Below are 6,526 nucleotides of genomic sequence, written 5' to 3'. Positions count from 1 at the left end.
AAGAGCTTGCTGTCAAAATATTCTTCGGACAGATTGTGCGGTTTTGCAAGAAAAATCATATCTCCCTCATTGCTTATTCAAAAATTATGAATTTTATATCAAATCGAAGACAACACAATAAACTACAACTTTTGTGTTGAAAGTATTTTCAGAAAATGGACGGATTGATACTAGAATTTAAAAATCAGAAAGATCAGATATCAAGAGCTTGCTGTCAAAATATTCTTCGGACAGATTGTGCGGTTTTGCAAGAAAAATCATATCTCCCTCATCGCTTATTCAAAAATTGTGAATTTTATATCAAATCAAAGAAAACACAATAAAATACAACTTTTGTTTTGAAAGTATTTTCAGAAAATGGACGGATTGATACCAGAATTTAAAAATCCGAAAGATCAGATATCAATAGCTTGCTGTCATGGAACCGTGACTTTACTAGTTTGATTGCTGTCAAATAATGGATCCAATGGCTATGAGGCTAACCATGGTCCATGCTAGGCATGTTAAGGTGTTGTATGAGTCATGGCTAAGGGCCCTTAGCCAACCATGAACCATACAAAACCATAAACCAACAACGAACCACCCACGCAAATGTTACTGTCAAACGCGACCAACCTGAGTTGTTTCTGTCCAAACGATTTGGGACATGGCTCAAGCCACTTGGGGATGACTTGACCACGTCCTATGCTTGCTAGGGAAGGGTCCTAGCCATGGCTACTGGCCCTAGGCCAGCCATGGCTCGAACACTATCCTACGAAACCCATTGACAGCAAATGAACCCCAAATGTGACACTTGTTTCTTACCTACTGATTTGAGCACTTAACTTACGGTTTTGGGGCTTGAACCCTTGATCAAACTTGACCCTAACACACCCTAGGACATGACCATAAGCAGCCTTGGGAGCCTAGGAACCGAGCCAACCTGAAAATCAACAAAACAAGCAAGGGCCGTGACCTGCACAAGATGGCCGAGAATGGACTATGGTTCTCAAAAATATTTTCTTGTGGTTTCTTGCTATAAAATCGAAGCCATGCACATATATCATACTAAAAATATGTAATACACTTGATTGATGAGAAAAAGGAAGAAAATACACATGCCTTAAGTTGTTTTTACAATAAACAACACAATACGTCAGATCGGGAGACACTGCAACGGAAATGAAGAAACTTTGCTAATGTTGTTGTCTTGGCCAAGAATGGGGGCTGCTAAATCTCCTAATTTTCGTGCTAGGGAGAGTGGAGAAGGTGGTGAATGCTTGTGGTCAAATAAGGTGGTGCATTGGGAGTAAATGATGTCAAGTTGGGGGACATGCATGTTGAATGGTTGTCATTTGCTTTCTTGTTGTTGGGGGAGTTAAATGGTGTCAAGTTGGGATTGTGTGGAGTAGAATATGACCGAGAGTTGGCTACCCAATTGTGTAGGATTTGTTTAAGTTTTGATAAATAGAATCCTAGGTTAGATAAGCTTGATTAAAAGTTAATTAAGCACAATCTAGATGAATTAAGAAGTTTATAATTAAATTGGGGATTAATTAATTAAAGTAGACTTAAATCCACTTGATTTCAACAAAATAAATTATTTCTTAGCTTGAAATAAATTTAGGAATATTTTTGGATCATAAAATTTATCTCCGATTTTCTATCTCCGGTCCGGTCTCGCGTATATATCTAAAAAGCTAAAATTTGAAATACGCGATTTAAAATCCTTAAAAATAACGTAAATGATTTAAATACAATTAAATCTACAATTTCTTAAAATAATAACCATTTAAAATTAAATAATAGAAATTTTGCACATATATACGCATATTGGTTGTTTTGGTACTACAGATAGTGACGCCAGATCTTCAATGCAAAAAACGATAGCCGCCAATTCAAGATCATGAATTGGGTATCGACTCTCGTGTGGCTTCAGCTGTCTCGAAGCGTATGCAATCACATGTCCACGCTGCATAAGAACACATTCTAGTCCTCTGTGAGATGCATCACAATATACAACAAAATCCCTCGTACCTGAAGGTATCGTCAGGACTGGAGCACTAGTCAATCTCTTCTTCAACTCTACGAAGCTCGGCTCACATGCTTCTGACCAGATAAAAGGCGCATTCTTCTGAGTCAACTGAGTGATTGGCTTCGCTATACTGGAAAAATCTCGGAAGAATCGTCGATAGTATCCTTCCAGACCCATGAAACTGTGTATCTCTGGCACAGAAGTCGGTCTAGGCCAACTAATCACTGCCTCGACTTTGCTCGGATCGACAGATATACCGTCTCCAAATATAATATGCCCCAAAAACACCCCCTGTTTCAACCAAAACTCACACTTTGACAGTTTAGCATACAATTTCTCTAATCTCATAATTCTCAATACAGTTCTCAAATGATCAGCATGCTCAATCAGACTCTTGGAATACACCAAAATATCATCCATAAAAACAATCACAAACACATCCAAGTACCTCTGAAAGACACGGTTCATCAGACCCATAAACACCGCTGGCGCATTCGTTAAACCAAAAGGCATGACAATAAACTCATAATGTCCATACCTGGTTCGGAATGCAGTCTTCGGTATATCTGAATCTCTGACTAGCAGCTGATGATATCCAGATCGCAAGTCGATCTTGGAATAGACAGAGGATCCCTGCAACTGATCAAACAAATCGTCGATGCGAGGCAATGGGTACTTGTTCTTTACTGTTGCCTTGTTCAGTTGCCGGTAATCGATACACAATCTCATCGAACCGTCTTTCTTTCGCACGAATAGCACTAGTGCGCCCCAAGGAGATACACTCGGTATGATATATCCCTTGGCCAGCAAATCTTCAAGCTGTTCTTTCAATTCTTTCAACTCTATCGGTGCCATTCTATAAGTAGCTCGAGAAATAGGAACCGTACCTGGTACTAGGTTGATGCTAAAATCTACCTCTCTGACTGGAGGCAATCTCGAAATCTGATCGGGGAACACATCTGCAAACTCGCAAACCACTGGCACATCTGCCAAGGTAGAACTCGATTTCAGTAGATTTGATTGAGATTCGATATCAGAGTTGTATTGTTATTGATTATGAGTTTGGTTAGTATATATGTGATGTTGAGAGTGACGGGGTTATCGAGACTGTATTATTATGCCGTCGAAACATCAGTAGAATGATATTGATCAGATTCAGTAGTGATTGAAATTGTATTGTTGTATCGTGACATTGATAAGATTGTGTTTTGATTTGAGTATCAGAACAGGTATTGAATAGAGTTATATATTGATATTGTACCTATTCGATTGTCATTACCAGATTGGGTATGGACAGAGTTGAATTCGAGACTTCGTCTTCGTCAGACCGAGAAGAGAAAGGTTTAATGTTGAGTTGGGATTGCACAACTCGAGTGAGGTTTGACTCGAGGATATTTAGCATATGTGTTAACTATTGCAGAAGGGGTGTCAAGGATATTTAGCATCTGTGTTAACTATTGACCCACCTGTTCGTGAATTAAAAGATACAGATGTTGTTTGTGAGTTTCCAGAGGTATTTCCTGATGATGTAACAGGCTTACCCCCAGATAGAGAGATCGAATTTGTAATTGATGTTGTGACAGGAACTCATTCGATCTCAAAAGCTCCTTATCGATTAGCTCCTACAGAAATGAAAGAATTGAAAGAACAGTTACAGGAGTTGCTTGATAAAGGGTTTATTAGACCGAGCTTTTCACCGTGGGGTGCACCTGTTTTATTTGTGAAGAAGAAAGACGGTACCCTCTGTCTATGTATTGATTATCGGGAGTTGAACAAAGTGACGATCAAAAATAAGTATCCACTCCCCAGAATTGATGATTTGTTTGATCAATTACAAGGAGCTGCCATCTTTTCGAAGATTGATTTACGATTAGGCTATCATCAATTATAAGTTAAATCAGATGATATCTCAAAGACTGCCTTCCGAACCAGGTTCGGGCATTATGAATTTCTTGTAATGCCATTTGGATTAACGAATGCACCAGCAGCTTTTATGGATTTAATGAACAGAATTTTCAAGCCATTTTTAGACAAGTTCGTGATTGTATTTATAGATGATATTCTCGTCTACTCACGAACTACAGAGGAGCATCGAGTACATCTGCAATTAGTTTTGCAAACTTTGAAAGATAAACATTTATATGCTAAATGGAAGAAATGCGAATTTTGGCTTGAACAAGTAGCATTCTTGGGTCATATTATTTCAAAAGAAGGCATATCAGTGGATCCAAGTAAAATTGAAGCTGTCAATAACTGGCTACGACCTACCACTGTTACCGAGGTACGTAGTTTTCTTAGGCTAGCTGGTTATTATCGTCGGTTTATAGTGGGATTTTCTAAGATAGCATTGCCTTTGACTGCTTTAACTCGAAAGAATGTGAAATTTGTATGGGACGAAGCATGTGATCGCAGTTTCCAAGAGTTAAAGGCAAAACTGACATCAGCACCAGTCCTTGCTATTCCAGAAGGATCAGGAGATTTTGTGGTATACAGTGATGCTTCGAAACAAGGATTTGGAGCAGTTTTAATGCCGCATGGGAAGGTCATTGCTTATGCCTCAAGACAGTTGAAAGAATATGAAAAGAACTATCCTACACATGATTTAGAACTGGCAGCAGTGGTATTTGCGTTGAAAATATGGCGCCATTATCTGTATGGTGAACGGTGTGAAATTTACACGGACCATAAGAGTTTGAAATATTTATTCACGAAAAAAGAATTGAATATGCGTCAACGACGTTAGTTGGAATTAGTGAAAGATTATGATTGTGTTATTAACTATCATCCAGGTAAAGCCAATGTTGTTGCAGATGCATTAAGTCGAAAGTCCAGTTCTATTGCTACAATGCAAGTACAAGTACAAATTTAATGGGATTTACAGAATATGAAGATTGATGTTATGCCAAAGGGAACTGCAATCCAATTATCATCTCTCATGGTTCGACCAACACTTGCAGATAGAATCAAGGCCGAACAAAGTGTAGACAATGAATTACAACAACTGAGGCAGCGAGATGAAGAAAAAGGCAATGTGAACTTTGAATTGAATGGAGAAGGAATGTGGACATATCGAGGTAGATTGTGTGTGCCAAAACAAGGAACAATCAGAAATGACATTCTTATTGATGCACATGCTACACCTTACTCGATCCATCCAGGAGGCACGAAAATGTACAAAGATTTGAAGCCATTATTTTGGTGGCCAGGTATGAAAAAAGACATTGCTCAATTTGTTGAGCAATGTCTAACTTGTCAACAGGTCAAGATTGAACATCAAAGACCAGCAGGGCTCCTGAAACCGCTACCCATTCCTGAGTGGAAATGGGAACATATCACAATGGATTTCATCCTTGGTTTGCCAAGAATACAAAGAGGATTAAATGCTATATGGGTTATGTAATGCCTGAGTGGAAATGGGAACATATTGAAATGATGAAGTGTTGCTTGAAGAATATACCGCACCCGCGCCCCAGTTTCTACCGCAACCGCGCCCCAGTTTCTACCGCACCCGCGGTGTAAGGGCAGAAAGTAGAGTTTTGACTAAAAGAGAGACCGCACCCGCGGTCCAAGACATACCGCACCAGCGGTTGTAACTCATGAAATGTGGAGAATTACAGTAGGGTCACCGCACCTGCGGTCAGAAGTGAGCGCACCCGCGGTCGTTGAGTCCAGAATTTTGGATGGAATGCCGTAGCCTGAGCGCAGCCGCGGTGAAAAGCTACCGCACCCGCGGTGCGACGTGTTGAGTGAAAACTAAAACATGTGTCCTAGCCATGCAATTTAATGTGCTGAGGCTTCATTTCAGCTGTTGATCACCGAGAAAAACCTTCAGAAAACGGCCATGGAAGCCTCAAGAATTCTCCTAGCTTAGAATTGAGCTTGTGAAAGAGTTAGCTATCCAAATTTCGATCCGGATATAGATTTATGCTCGTCATGCCATAAGCTTCAAAAGGATGTAAGTATTATTATGTTCTTGTATGATTTGAGATATTGATGTTGGGGAAAGTGTGAATTTCACTAGACTATGTGTTCTTGTGATATCGGAGAACGTTTATTCGCAACCGAATCGAAGAAATAATATCGTATGCATTTTATATGAAATTCCAGCATGTCTTGACTTGAGTATATATATATATATTAGTATAGTAGATGTTGCTATGATGAGAATTATGAGTTGTTGGTTATAGATTATTGATGTTGGATTGATCGGTATCGAAAGATTACGCCGTTATGCCGTCGATTGTTACCGAGATTGAATATGATTTGTATATGAGTGGCCTTGAGTTGTGTCTTGATAGAATGCATCTATACATTGCCCTTTCAGATTTGTATTGGCCACATTGAACTTGAGACTTCGGCTACGAAAGACTGTTCGACACGAAAGGTATAATTCATGTGAACACGGGAAGACATGACTCGATTCAGACTGGATACGAGTTTCCCAAAATCACATACTAGATTCTTAACTATGTTTGATTATGATTATGTCTTGTTTATAGATTTGTATTCAAG

This window comes from Primulina huaijiensis, chromosome 9 (genome assembly GCF_012295235.1).
Source record: "Primulina huaijiensis isolate GDHJ02 chromosome 9, ASM1229523v2, whole genome shotgun sequence".
In the NCBI taxonomy this organism is placed as follows: Eukaryota; Viridiplantae; Streptophyta; class Magnoliopsida; order Lamiales; family Gesneriaceae; genus Primulina; species Primulina huaijiensis.
The sequence above is the reverse complement of the archived record's forward strand: the minus strand, read 5'-3'. Positions refer to the sequence as shown.